The sequence below is a fragment of the Macrobrachium nipponense genome, chromosome 41, assembly GCF_015104395.2.
Source record: "Macrobrachium nipponense isolate FS-2020 chromosome 41, ASM1510439v2, whole genome shotgun sequence".
NCBI lineage: Eukaryota > Metazoa > Arthropoda > Malacostraca > Decapoda > Palaemonidae > Macrobrachium > Macrobrachium nipponense.
This window is the reverse complement of record NC_061102.1, coordinates 24,966,068-24,980,991: the sequence shown is the minus strand read 5'-3', so window position 1 is coordinate 24,980,991 and position 14,924 is coordinate 24,966,068. Positions and strand designations below refer to the sequence as shown.

Here is a 14,924-nt window from a genome sequence, read left to right as displayed (position 1 = left end):
CACAAAATCAAATATCAAAACACACTAAAATGCATCTATAATCAGAAAGATATTCTACATCTAAATCATGTTTGAGGAATACATTTCCTAACCTTAGATAAATATTAACTTGTGAACTTTAGTTGCAGGTTAAAACCTAATCAAACCATCTTCCCATATGCTCACACAAGCTTGATAAAAACAATCAGAATATTAATTCACAAATAAAAAACCACAACTAATAAGGAATTGCCTTTATTACACATACACACAAACGTGTATGTGTCTCGAAATTTCTTACAGTTCACTGCCTGCATATAAATTAAAAAAGAAAAACCTTTTGTAGCACTTAGGATTAGAATGAAGATTGCTATGAAACAGGATTTGCAGCTAATCTTTGTTCCTTGAGGGTATCTCTTAATAATGATTCTTGGGCTGCAATGGCTTCTTGCTCAACTTCTCCCCAGCTGGGATGCCACAGACGAGACGAGATTCTTTCAAGTCCTACTGCATATACTGAATGGCATGGAATAACACTCTTTTTCACCTGCAAATAAAAACAAGAATAGATGATCAACTGCGGTAGTAGCGGTTATAAGCTCTCTGAGATTCTAGGTCTAAGAGGTCATCTGAAGTGATTCATAATCAACCACTGATATTCTGATAAATTACAAATGACATACTCTGTACACATTTTTGGGCTAAGCGCAGCTCATTATCTTGAATTCTTAATTTATTGTTTCCCATTTTGTAACATATGTATTAAAGTAAAGCAGAGTTATTCAAGTTTCAAAATTACATCCTAACCAACAGTATACCATGAAAAATAAATTCACCAAGACTGACTAAAAAAATCCAATGTCCAAGTTTTAGGATCCCAAACAAACTTATTTACATTCACAAAATAATGTCTACATATCCAGGTTCTTTATCTGCAGTTTTATAAGTAGAAGGAGGTAGTATATAATGAAGAAGTTCATAAAAATCAAAATACCTGTAAAGCTTCCAATAAATCGAACAAACTTATAGGAGGCAAAGGACTATCAAGGGGAGGTGCGCAAGATGCTAGATGCGCTGCATTTTGGTCAGCAGAATCCACTGTTGGCCAAATTGGTCTTGAGCCAGCTTCACCTCCCTCTCCAGTAGGTTAATCCTAAACTGAAAAAATGTTATTGTTATAATACAATTAAGTTTGTTCATACTTACCTGGCAGATATATATATAGCTGTATTTCTGACGTCCGACAGAATTTCAAAACTCGCGGCACACGTAGTGGGGCGGCCAGGTGGTAGTACCCATTCCCGCCGCTGGGAGGTGGATATCAGGAACCATTCCCATTTTCTGTTCATATTTATTCATGACCCTTGTCTCCTGAGGGGAGGAGGGTGGGCACTCTAATTATATATATCTGCCAGGTAAGTATGAACAAACTTAATTGTATTATAACAATAACATTTTGTTGTTCATGAAACTTACCTGTCAGATATATATATAGCTGAATCCCACCTTCGGATGGTGGGTAGAGACAGAATAGGATTTTTAGGAAACTTAAATTAAATATGATATTGTTATGATACAATAAAGTTTGTTCATACTTACCTGGCAGATTATATATATAGCTGTATTCTCCGAAGTCCGACAGAATTTCAAAACTCCCGGCACACGACAGTGGTCGGCAGGTGGTAGTACCCATTCCCGCCGCTGGGAGGCGGGCATAAGGAACCATTCCCATTTTCTGTCAGATTTTTCTAGTGCCACTGTCTCCTGAGGGGAGGTGGGTGGGCACTTTGATTATATATATCTGCCAGGTAAGTATGAACAAACTTTATTGTATCATAACAATATCATTTTGTTCATGAATCTTACCTGCCAGATATATATATAGCTGAATCCCACCTTTGGAGGAAGGGGGAGACAGATTCGATTTTGGGAAACAATTTCATATATATGATTGATATTTTGGTTCCTTAACTGTTAGCATAGCTGACTTCGTGAGTACCGTCACCCAAGTCTGCTTCTGCTTTACTAGAGACTCCAGCTAGGTAGTGACCTGTGAAGCTGTTGAGTTCTAGAGGATCTGTCAACGGGGGCGTGACCACAATGCAACTAGATCCTATATAGACCTCCAATTTCGGTACTGCATTCCTAGAGGTGCCAGCAAGGACGTGACCTGTGTAGCTGGTGCGCTCTAACGAACTGTCACGGGGAGCGTGACCACAATGTGACAGATCATATAGGTGTTGTTTAGACACCGAATGCTGTTAATGCTTCACTGGAGGTGCCAGCAAGGACGTGACCTATGTAGTTGGTGCGCTCCAGATGATTTGTCAATGGGGGCGTGACCACAACTGTGACAAAAACATTTTACCCTACTATGAGGGCGAAGCAAAAACATTACCACCTGACCTAGCCTATCTGGTTAAACTTCGTAAAACCAAGGCTAATGGAGGGAGAAGGCCGCCTAAGACGGCCTACCCAAGACCACAAAAAACTAAACACCTACATAAACATAATAAAAATAAAAAATAAAAAGAAATAAAATTAAAAAGTCCAAACTAACATATTATTTTCTAAAAGATAGGAGAGTGCTACTCTCTGTCCCCAATATATTGTCTGCTGCGACATATGGGCCCAAAGAGTAGCAGTTCTCGTATGTAATCTCACCTCCCGAAGGTAGTGAGAGGCAAACACTGAATTACTATGCCAAAATGTGGCATTCAAGATGTCATTGAGTGCCATGTTCTTTTGGAAGGCTACCGACGTAGAAATAGCCCTCAGTCCATGCGCATTCACCTTCAACACTTTCATATCACTGTCTTGACAGGATGAGCACTTCCTTGATGTGCCCCTCAAGAAAAAAGCCAAAGCATTCTTTGACACTGGTAACCTTGGCTTCCTGACCAAACACCACAAGTTATCAGAAGGACCTCTTATAAACCTTGTTCCTATCTTTTCAGACGGAGGGTTGACTTCCTAGCTTATTGCTTAGGAGTCTGTTTCGTCTCAAGAGCCTCAGCGAGGATGTGACCTATGGGTAAGAGTTCTTGTGGGTTTGCCGATGGGGTCTTATCCACTTACTCGGCAAAAGCCTAACTGGCCATTTGTCAATGGTGGGGCTAATCCACTCATATGACCATATACCTATGCCTATTAGCATAATTAAGGAGCACAACACCGATCCCGATCACCTGATCCTAACACGAGGGTTAGCGCTTAATTTTAAAAAGAGTTAAACTAAAAATTAACTCACTAGTTAAGGATCAGTGTCGGCTCCCTATCCCAGCAACGTATCCGCAGACATGAACAACCAAGAGAAAGGATCTCTTGTAGGTTGAATTGACATCCTTTCGTGTAACTGGAGGAGTCAACACAGATTGCATCTCCCGTAAGTGACAGCTCATATGTCCTTTATGACATATTGTTATGGAACCAAGAAGAATTCATAAAAGCTCGCACTTTCATGCATAGGTTCGAATGGACTGGACATGAGGAACTTCAGAACTACATCCAAGTTCCAAGACGGCAACTTGGGGTTGTTGAACCTCATCGTTTCGAAAGATCTCAAGAGATCGTGAAGGGTCTCTGTTGTCCGCCAAGTCCAGGCCTCTGTGCCTAAAGACAACTAAAAGCACACTCTTATAAACCTTGATTGTAGAGACTGAACAAGTTTTTAGATCCCTTCTCAGAAAAGGAAGTCAGCAATCCGGCTCACAGGTCGTGGTGGAGGAAAATGCCGTTCTTCTTGCACCAACTCCTGAAGACTATCCACTTCGATTGTACACTGCGTTGGAAAACGCTCTTCTTACACTGGTGAGAGCTTTCGCCATTGACGTATAGAAGCCTCTCGCTCTGTCCAACTTTTGGATAGTCTGAATGCAGTCAGACTCAGAGCGAAGAGGCTTCTGTGGTACTCTCGAAGTGGGGCTGTCTGAGTAGATCTGTCCTTACTGGAAGCGTCCTCGGGAAGTCTACGCAAAGGCCATGACCTCTGTGAACCACTCTCTCGCAGGCCAGAATGTGGGGCGAACAAAGTCATTCTCGTCCCTTCCGGCACCGCAAACTTTCTCATGACTTCCCCTAAGATCTTGAACGGGGAAAGGCGTACAGGTCCATCCCCGTCCAGTCCCAGAGAAGTGTGTCTATCGTCACTGCAGCTGGGTCGAGTACTGGGGAGCAGTACAGTGGAAGCCTCTTCGTTCTGGCGACGCGCAAAGATATCCAGAGCGGACGTCCCCATAACCCCCACAGCTCTTGGCATACCTCCTGATGCAGAGTCTACTCGGTTGGCAGAAGTTGACCTCGTCTGCTGAGGAGATCTGCCCAGACATTCTCTACTCGTGCTACAAACTTCGTAAGGATCATGACGTCCGTGCCCTTGCCCACAGCAAGATCTCCTTTGCCAGAGCAAAAAGGGACTGAGACTGTGTTCCTCCCTACTTCTTCAAGTACGCCAGAGCTGTGGTGTTGTCTGAGTTGACTTGGACTATTCGACGAGAGACTTTTTCTTGGAAAAACTGGGAGAGCTAAAAAGATGGCTGCCATTTCCTTTAGGTTTATGTGCCAGGACACCTGTTCCCCTCTCTCCAGGTGCCTGCCACTTCTTTCCCCCTAATGATGCTCCCCATCCCGTGGTGGACGCGTCGGAGAACAACACTAGGTCGGGGCTCTGAAGCTTGAGAGACACGCCCTCCGACAGCTACACTGGATAGCCAACATTTCAAGTGATGTTTTACCTCTCCTGAAATTTCCAAGATCATGTGTAGATTCTTGTTTTCTTTCCAATTGTACTTGAGAAAAAATTGTAACGGTCTGAGGTGCGTCTCCCCAAGGAAACAACAAACTTCTCCAGCGAGGAAATGGTCCCAGTTAGACTCATCCATTCCCTCACCGAGCACGAATCTTTCCTTAGGAAGGCTAACACTTGTCTAAGCCTTGCTGCTGACGTCCCTGGGACGGAAAAGCTCGAAAAGCCACTGAATCCATCTGAATCCCCAGATACACGATGGATTGGGTTGGGATCAGATGTGACTTTTCGAAATTCACCAGTAGTTCCAAGGGACTTCACCAACGATTAAGTTGTTTGAAAATCCTTCAGACACCGCGTTTGAGTGGAGGCATGAATGAGCAGTCGTCCTTCGAAGATAACAATTGCGAAGGAGGAGACTGAGGGGCCGCAGGCTGAAACTATTCTTCAAAAGAGGCTCGAAGCCATCGAACCAAGACCTCTTCTTCTTCTCAACTGACACACGTTCGGGGAAGATGGTAACCGTGCTCTCTAGACAACCTCTGGAGGGAGCTGCATGAAATCTAGAGAGCAAGGCAACTGGCGAAAGAGCGGAACGAGCAGGAAGGAAGAATGGGGACTGCCTGGACTCTTGATTGGCAGCCTATCATCCTTCCTCTCGCGATGTGGCTTTGCCTTTCTCACTGCAATCAACAAAACAAGTTGTTGTTGCAAAGACACAATCATCCCCTTTTCGATGGAGAACATTCCTTCTCAGGCAAAAGGCTGATCCTTTGAGAAGACGATGGGCGAGGGGAAGCCCTCCTCCTTCTCACATGGACCGCCAAGGATATATCTTAGGAGCGACCGAAGCGCTCAAAAGCATACTCATCGGAAGACGTCCTCTCCGGTGAAGATCGCAACACAGTAGAAAAGAGAGAGGACGTGAAGCGTCCCCCTCCTGAGACCATACATCATACATCTTAGCTCTCTTTTACTACGGAAAGTCTTCCAACCTGCCCAGGAGACGACTGCAAAGCAGAAGGAGCTAACGGACGAGAAGCGTCCCCCTCCGAGGAACCAAAGACGACGGCCGCCTGTGCGACCTATAGCGTCTTCGTTCTCCTCAGAGGGAGCGAGGACCCTCCGAGAGTTCCAACTCCTGGCGCGGGGAGGACGTCTCTGAAGACTAAAGTAATCTTTCAAGATTCAAATTCTATGAGATTATGAGCCATGGACATCACCTATAGACGAATCTTGACTATGAGAGATGTTCAGAATCATTTCTAGATCATCTATGCTATTCCAGTTTTTCTGCAGGAAAAACTGGAGAGGTGTGAATTTCAGTCTATTCAGGGAAAACAAACTTCTCCAGCGAGGAAATGGTCCCCTGCAATTCATTCATTCCCTCACCGAGCATGTTTCCTTCCCTAATAAGGCTGCGTTTCACTTAAAACAGGAGTAATTTGAAGGACACTGTAGAAGATTGTTCATTTGTTTCTTCCTAAAAGTCTCCTTCCTGAGATCCATTACTATTCTCTGATTCTCGGCGAATGTCTGAAGAAGCATTACGTTGTGCGTCCATCAAGCGTCCTGCCGAGCGTCGCGCTCGGCGCTGTCGTATTTGGCAGCGGAAGGAGTCCCCTTCATAATCGAGCAAGGGACGTCTCGGCGAGCTAATTGACTGCATCTCTTGCACATCATTCTTGTTTCGAGGGAAATCATGTGTGCTAGCCGCTGTAGACTCGGACAGAATTCTGTTACCATGCGGTAAACAGAACCGAAAAAGGTCTAATACATATATATATATATATACATACACACACACCTATAACATTTACACATATATATCTGATTTACATAATACATTATATATATATATATACATATACCACATACATATATATATACCACCATACTACATACACATATATATATAATTTATTTATTTATTATTTATTTTTTATTTATTTTTTTTTATGAAAAATTCCGCAAAGTGAAGATGTTCAGCCATGTATGCTAGAATTCCCCTCAACCCGAGGCTAAGGCCGTGATTGTAGGGTAGAAATACGGTTAGTCCGTCAATCTCGCAGGAGAGAGAGACGTAACCTACTGCGCATGGCAGACAATCAGATGGAACTGAGCACTGGCATTACGCATTAGTGACAGCAAGACTCAGAGAACATTCGTCGTTCTCGCACTGCTCTGCCTGAGTTGCACCTACACCATTCTACGAATGAATAGGTTTACTATCATTATAGAGCAGAAACCAAAATCCATCAAACTGGTATATTTTAAGCGAAACTGAATTTGCTAAATATAAAAGGCTAACTTGGTATTGTCATAACAATACCTTAAATGTTTAAAAATAGGGAAACCGGCAACCCCTGAATAGTTGCAGGGAGAACCGATTAAATGTAATAAGAATAATCGTACTCTCGGTTGTCCTCCGTAGGAGTAACTATGGTATGAGTATATAACTTGAACCATACAACCGTTTGATAGTAATATGACGTAAGGGCAAAAATCAATATTACTATGATACAAAAACATCGCTTGTTCACCTTTACCCGGCAGATATATATATACATATATCGACTGGTAAGTTTTATGAACAAACGTAGAGTATTTTAGACACTTGTCAGCTACCTCCCTACTACATTCTGCCTCACCAAGGTAGGGAGAGCCATCACGCGGTAGTGTTTTGTCAATGAGAAATTATACTTACGCAGAGAATGAACACTCATGGCATTATCACTATACTTCACTACACTACTATAACTTTCCAATGCAAACATGATTCCAGGCTACGCAAAGAGTAAGAATCACAGATAGGGTATTACCTTCCAAAGACACTATTGTAGGGCCCGAAGGCATCACAGGTCTTTTGGAGGGATAAATTCTACTGGACGGGTAACTTGTGTTACACGCCTGGAGGAAGACCTCCTTACACTATCACGTTCTAGTTTACGTTACCTATGATTCATAAGCCTTCCACGCAGAATCAGACATATTTTCACACTCGTTGCAGCGCTCATCAAACATACAAACATGTTTCCCTACCAATTCCGCGCCACACTGTATTGAAGGGTCTACCGAAGTTTCGGTAGCCTAACCTTGCATTCTTCCACACAACATACTCTGGCCTAGTCGAACTAGATCCAGACATCGTAAGTTTAAGGAAAAATCAAGCCAAAATAAAACAATCCACAATTAACGTATGCCTAACCACGATCCTAATCAAATAACCAAAAATCAATCGGGATACTCAAGTGACCAAAACAAAGAGTTCCAAATCCAATGACGGAGTGCAGAAAACACTTGTTGTCTGCACCGGCGACAGAAAATATCTGACAGAAAATGGGAATGGTTCCTTACGCCCGCCTCCCAGCGGCGGAATGGGTACTACCACCTGGCCGACCACTGCGTGTGCCGGGAGTTTTGAAATTCTGTCGGACTTCGGAGAATACAGCTATATATATATCTGGCAGGTAAGATTTCATGAACAAAAAAAGATTTACTTCTTGTTGGTTCCTTACCTGATAGCAAAGTAGACTCTGTGATTACTGTCACTAAAGCCTGCTTATGCTTTTATCAGAGTTGCCAGCCAGGTTTGGACCTGTAGTGCTGGTGCACTCTGGATGCTCTGTCAACGGGGACGTGACCACAATGTGACAAGACCATCTAGCCAAACATATGGCAGTAACACAGCAACTGACCACCACCTGACCAACTAACCAAAAAACCCCTGACATTAACACTAAGGAATGGGAGATTTCCACAGAAGATCTCACCATCAACCAAAAACACAATAAAAACTAACCTAACTAAGCTAAAGGATAGGGAGAGAGCTACCTTCAGCCCCCAAAACTGTGTGTGCCGAAATGTAAGGCCCCAAAGAACTACAGTTCTCCTAAATCGTTCTCACATCCCGGAGGTAATGTGAGGACGAATACGGAATTGCTCCTCCAAAAGGTGCTATCAAGTATATCTTTGATAGACATATTCCTTTGGAAGGCAAGAGAAGTAGCTACGGCTCTGACTTCGTGAGCTTTCACTTTACAGAGGCTCAAATCAGTCTTCTGGCAAGATGAATGAGCCTCTTTAATGACGTCCCTCAAGAAGAAAGCAACAGCATTCTTCGACAACGGCAAATCTAGGTCTCTTCACCGAGCACCAGAGATTACCTGAGGGACCTCTTATCTCTTTAGTCCTATTCACATAGAACTTGAGAGCCCTGACAGGGCACAGGGCTCTCTCTGGTTCTTGACCCACGAGACTCGACATTCCTTTGATTTCAAAGCTCTTCGGCCAAGGATTAGACAGGTTCTCGTTCTTAGCCAAGAAAGATGGGCTCAACGAGCAGACAGCGTTGTCCCCCTTGAAGCCCACTAGGCTACTGAACGCTTGGATTTCACTAACACTCTTCGCCGTCGCCAGAGAAGCTAGGAAAGCGCTTTTTCTCGTCAAGTCCCTTAGAGAAGCTTCATGGAGAGGCTCAAAGGGACTTAGCATAAGATGTTTCAAAACCACATCGAGATTCCTTGAGGGCGGTCTGCTTGTGGAATCTTGGTGGTTTCGAACGACCTTAAGAGATCGTGCAGATCCTTATTGTCGGAGAGGTCCAGTCCTCTGTGGCGAAAAACGGCAGACAACATACTCCTATAACCTTGATTGTAGGAACTGCCGAATTTCTGCACATTTCTTAGATAGAGTAAGAAATCTGCTATCTGATTCACAGAGGTCGTGGAAGAGGAAATTCCTTCCTTTTTGCACCATGCCCTGAAGGAGGACCACTTAGACTGGTAGACAGCTCTTGAAGAGGCTCTTCGAGCATTAGCGATTGCTCTCGCAGCTGCCTTTGAAAAGCCTCTCGCTCTGGCCAACTTTTCGATAGTCTGAACGCAGTCAGAGCCAGAGCGGAGAGGTTTTTGGTGAAACCTTTTGAAGTGAGGCTGTCTGAGTAGATCTCTCCTCCAGGCAACGTTCTTGGAAGTCCACAAGGAATGTCATGACCTCTGTGAACCACTCTCTTGCTGGCCACATGGGGCAATCGAGTCAACCTTGTCCCTTCTGAGCTGCGAACTTCCTCATTACCTCCCCCATGATCTTGAATGGGGGAAAGGCGTAAAGATCCAGGTCTGTCCAGTTCCAGAGCAACGCGTCCACTGCAATTGCCCCTGGATCCAGAACCGGGGAGCAATACAGAGGAAGCCTCTTCGTCCTCGATGTAGCGAACAGGTCTACTAGAGGACGTCCCCACAATGTCCATAATTGTGACAGACTTCCTGGTGTGCAAGGTCTATTCTGTTGGTAGAATCTGATTTCGTCGACTGAGAAGGTCCGCCCTGACATTCTGAACCCCTGCCACGAATCTTGTCAGGATCTTGATGCGCCTTGCGTCTGCCCATAGCAGAACTTCTTTCGCAAGGAGAAAAAGGGATCTGGAGTGAGTTCCTCCCTGATTCTTTAGATATGCAAGGGCTGTGGTGCTGTCTGAGTTGACTTGAACAACCTTGCTTGACAGTTTGTCTTCGAAGAACTGCAGCGACAGGAATATCGCTGCCAGTTCCTTTACATTGATGTGCCAGGCTACCTGTTCCCCTCTCCAGGAGCCTGACACTTCCTCCCCCCCCCAGTGTTTGCTCCCCAACCGGAAATGGAAAGCGTCTGAGAACAACACTAGGTCGGGGCTCAGAAGATTTAAGGAGAAGCCCTCTCGTAATTCTGAGTGGGTCGAGCCACCATCTTTAAAGTGGTCCTTTTACCCTTTTTGAGAAATCCTTAGGATCGCATTCAGGTCTCTTTCGACTCCATTCTTCCGCAAGGAAAAATTGAAGAGGCCTGAGGTGCAGTCTTCCCAGCGAGACAAACTTTTCTAGCGAGGAAATGGTGCCCAGCAGACTCATCCACTCCCTCACCGAACAAGCTTCTCTCTCTAGGAAGGCTGCGACTTTCTCTAACCCCAGTCGCTGACGTTCCTGGGATGGAAACGCCCGAAAAGCCACTGAATCCCCAGATACACGATGGACTGTGTCGGGGTCAGATGCGACTTTTTCGGAGTTTGACCAAAAGACCCCAGAGACTTTGCTAGGGCTAACGTAAATTGAAGGTCCTTCAGACATTTCTGCCTCGACCGACGCTCTGATCAGCCAATCGTCGAGAGGTAGAGGGATATCCTGATCCTTGACGAATGGAGCCACTTCACTACATTCCTCATTATCATTGTGAAAACCATCGGGGCCGTGCTGAGACCGAAACAAAGGGCTCTGAATTGCCAAAACCCTGTTGTCTAAGACGAATCTCAGGTACTTCCTTGAAAGAGGGTGGACGGGGACGTGGAAGTACGCGTCCTGCAGGTCCAGAGACACCATCCAGTCGCCAGGTCTCAAGGCTCCCAGCACCGACTGAGGCGTCTCCATTTTGAACTTGATCTTTTCTACAAAAAGATTGAGCCTGCTCACATCCAGGACTGGGCGCCAACCTGACGACTGCTTCGGCACCAGGAAAATCCTGTTGTAGAAGCCCGGTGACTCCAGGTCCAAGACTTGTTCCACCGCTCTTTTTTCGACCATCTGGTCTAACAGATCGAAAAGAATACTTTTCTTCTCTCCCTGATAAGATGGAGAGAGGTCTCTGGGAGTTGATGTTAAAGGAGGAGGATGTAAAAAGGGGATCTTGTACCCCTGCTCTACGATCTTGAGAGTCCAAGGATCCGCCCCTCTCTGCCTCCCATGCCTCCGCAAAGAACTTCAGTCTGGCCCCGACTGGCGTCTGAAGGACAAGATCTTCATTTGGTGGTTTTGGTTTTAAATGAAGCTCTTCCTCTCGAAAAACCTCTCCCTCGAGGAGCTGCTCTCGAGGGGGGTGCCCCGCGAAAGGGTTTGACTTTCTTCGGGGGTTTACTGAATGCAGATGTGGAAGGAACTGCTGGACGTCTTGAAGACTGTACCAAGAGGTCCTGGGTCGCCTTCTCTTGCAAACTCGTTGCAAGATCCTTTACCATAGCCTGGGGGAAGAGATGGTCCGAAAGAGGCGCAAAGAGCAATTCCGCTTTCTGAGCGGGAGAGACCGACTTAGCGGATAAAATTGCATAAGAGAGCTCTTTTCTTCAGGAAAGCAGTTCCAAAATGAGAAACTAGCTCCTCCGAACCATCCCTGACGGCCTTGTCCATACATGACAACACGCTGGACAGCTCCCCCAGACTGAGAGAATCAGGACTTCTAGACTGAAGGTCTAAAACTCCCAGGCACCAGTCTAAGAAATTAAAGACATTCAAGGTGCGAAGCAGTCCCTTCAAGTGGTGGTCCGTTTCCACAGGAGTCCAGGACACCTTAGCAGACGATAAGAGAGACCTCCTCTGAGCGTCCCACTAAACTGGAGAAGTCACCCAGAGCGGAAGAAGGAACCTTTACTCCACGTCCTCCTTGGTTTCATACCAAATTCCTCCTTTCCCGGCGAGTCTAGAGGGAGGAAGGGCGAAAGTGGTCTTGCCCTGATCCTTCCTTCGAGACATAAAATCTTGAAGTTTCTTGAAAGCCCTCTTGGTCGACAGCGATGTCTTCATTTCGACGAACTCAGGGTCTTAACGGACTTGGAAGACGAAAGTTGAGAGGGAGGAGACCTAGGGGCTGCCGGCTGGAACTTCTCCCCGAAGGATGAACGTAAACAGCCTGACAAGAACCTTATAGTCCGAGACCGCTGAAGCTACCGGAGGTTCTTCTTCGACGGAACTCCCTGGACTACTAAGTTCCCCTTCCTCCCTAAGAGGAACTGGAGAACGTCCATCAGGAGAGGGCGTACGTCCAGCAGTCTCAAGCCTGAACAAAGACTTCCGTTGATTGGAAGTACCCGCTACAGGTACGGAATCGCCCTTACGACGATCCTTAGAAGGACGGACATCCTGCAAAAGAGGCGTGTCCTTAGAAGCAACGGGAACTGTCTTAACAGCACGTCCCTACGAGAGGAAGCGCGAGCTTCCCTGGACGAGAGGACGGCCAAAAGCGTCCTGGCTTAGCCAAGCAAAGCGTCCTGCCTGAGCGTCCTCAAAAGCGTCCTGCCTCGTTCGAAAAGCGTCCTGCTTCGAACGGCGAGGCGTCCATGCCCGAGCGGGGGGTCCTCAAAGGTCGTCCTGTCGAGAACGCAAAGCGTCCTGCTTCGAACGCAGAGCGTCTTGCCGAGCGTCCTCAACAGCGCCCTGCCGAGAGCGCAAAGCGTCCTGCTTCGAACGCCGAGCGTCCTGGCGAGCGTCCTCTACTGAGAGAGCGAAAGATCTACTCGGAGAACGAGAACGGTGACGATCCGGAGGTGGAGAGAGAGACGAACGAGACGAGAGAGAATGAGACTGCTTCGTCCTCTTGACGGGCAGCCTAACGTCCTTTCTACGCTTAGGCTCGACTGCTGCTGGGCGAGTCCTCTGAGCCATAAGCGACGTAATCTGGTCCTGAAGGGACACTAGGATATCCTTCGTAGGTGACGAAGGAGCAGAAGAAGGGGCAGGACTGACCCTGCGAGAAGGCGAGGGGCGAGGGGACGCCTCCTTCCTTCTAGCAGGTACAGCTATCTGCCTCTCAGGTGAACACGCCTGTGCGTGGAAACCAACGTCCTCGTCGGTAGAAACCCTACCTCTCTTCTGAGGAGGAAAGGCGTCATACGCATCCTCTGACGAAAGCGGAGACATAGGACGTGAAGCGTCCTCAAAACGAAAAGTCCTTTTCAACGGACGCGAGTCTCTCCGAGCGCTCCACCCCTTGCGCGGGGAGGACGCTTCGGAGGACGAAAAGCAATCCTTCAGGACACGCGCTCGTGCGCGCTCCTTGGCAGCCTGGGATTTAGCAACAAGGCCTGACGAAGGGACGCCAGATCGGTGGGGAGCCCCCGTACCCTCTTGCGGCTTTTGACATACCCACTCCCTGAGTCCTGGGAGTCCGATAGAGGTCTAGGCCTAGAGGCATTATGGGGCCGATCTGACGGCCCCTCCACAACACTAGGGGCACTAACACAAACTTTCCCAGGGCCAGTTTCTAAGGCCAAAACTTTCGATTCAAGAGCGCGAATAGACTCAAGAATCAGAGAAAGGGTGTTACCTTCTCCAGACACAGCACTGGGGCCCGAAGGCAACAAAACAGGATTAGGTTGAGCAAAATCTACCGGTGTTAGAGGAGGAGAAATGTTACATTCCTTACCTTTCGTAGAACTGCTCTTGGAGGAAGACCTCCGACTCTATCGCGCTTCCAAATTTACGTCGATAGGATCTCAAACACCATTCCTATTTATGCATCTAGCCAACCCTAAATCCTTGCATTCATATTGGCATCCGATCATCAACCAAGCAAACATGCCCCCTGCATTCCATACAAACTGTGAGGATCAACTGAAGGTTTAAGAAGCCTCACCTTACATTCACTCCTCACACACACTCTGAAACTTCCAGTACTTGATCCCGACATCATGTACACAGAAAAGCCAATCCTAAAATCAAAAACCAATCCACTATTACGCGTGCCAACTCCAACAATCCAGAAGTCGATACCAAAAGTCAATCCAGATAATTAAAGCGAGATAAATCAAAAATCCTAGACGGAGGTACTGTAAACAGTTGTTTCCAGCACCGGCGACAGAAAAAATATGAACAGAAAATGGGAATGGTTCCTGATATCCGCCTCCCAGCGGCGGGAATGGGTACTACCACCTGGCCGCCCCACTACGTGTGCCGCGAGTTTTGAAATTCTGTCGGACGTCAGAAATACAGCTATATATATATCTGACAGGTAAGTTTCATGAACAAAAGAAGAAACAGGTACATAGCAATTTTGATCAATGAGAATAATTCAATTAACTTTACAGTAATCTCATGTACACATTGAAAATAGACACTTCTACATTAGAAAAACTATCTTGTAGTGTTACACTAGATATACACTAGAGTGATGAATTATACTTAAAGCCTATACAGCCTCTGCCAAGCCTGGTTGTGATAAATCAAAATAATGACCACTGATCCACAATAATCAAAAAGGGATTTTAGGTACGAAATACAAGATTAGCAATATGAATGCCAACCATAATTTTGTACAAAAACTTTAAAAATCTAAAAATCAGGAAAGTTCTATCAAATCTTAATGTTATGTCTATTTTACACTGAACATGACATTCTTCCAAAAGATAGTGTTCATATAACAAAGTTCATTGCAAATTCTCATTTATGTTTTCAAGGATTTT

At 46.0% G+C, this 14,924-nt stretch overlaps 1 long non-coding RNA gene across 1 annotated transcript; it reads right to left on the bottom strand.

Annotated features, from left to right (window-relative positions):
• Positions 1-218: 218 nt before the first annotated feature.
• On the bottom strand, positions 219-1,132 carry LOC135212615 (uncharacterized). The gene is made up of 2 exons (XR_010313942.1): positions 974-1,132; positions 219-526 (listed from the first exon to the last, which is right to left on the bottom strand). It is a non-coding gene; the product is annotated as an uncharacterized LOC135212615 (long non-coding RNA).
• Positions 1,133-14,924: the final 13,792 nt, after the last annotated feature.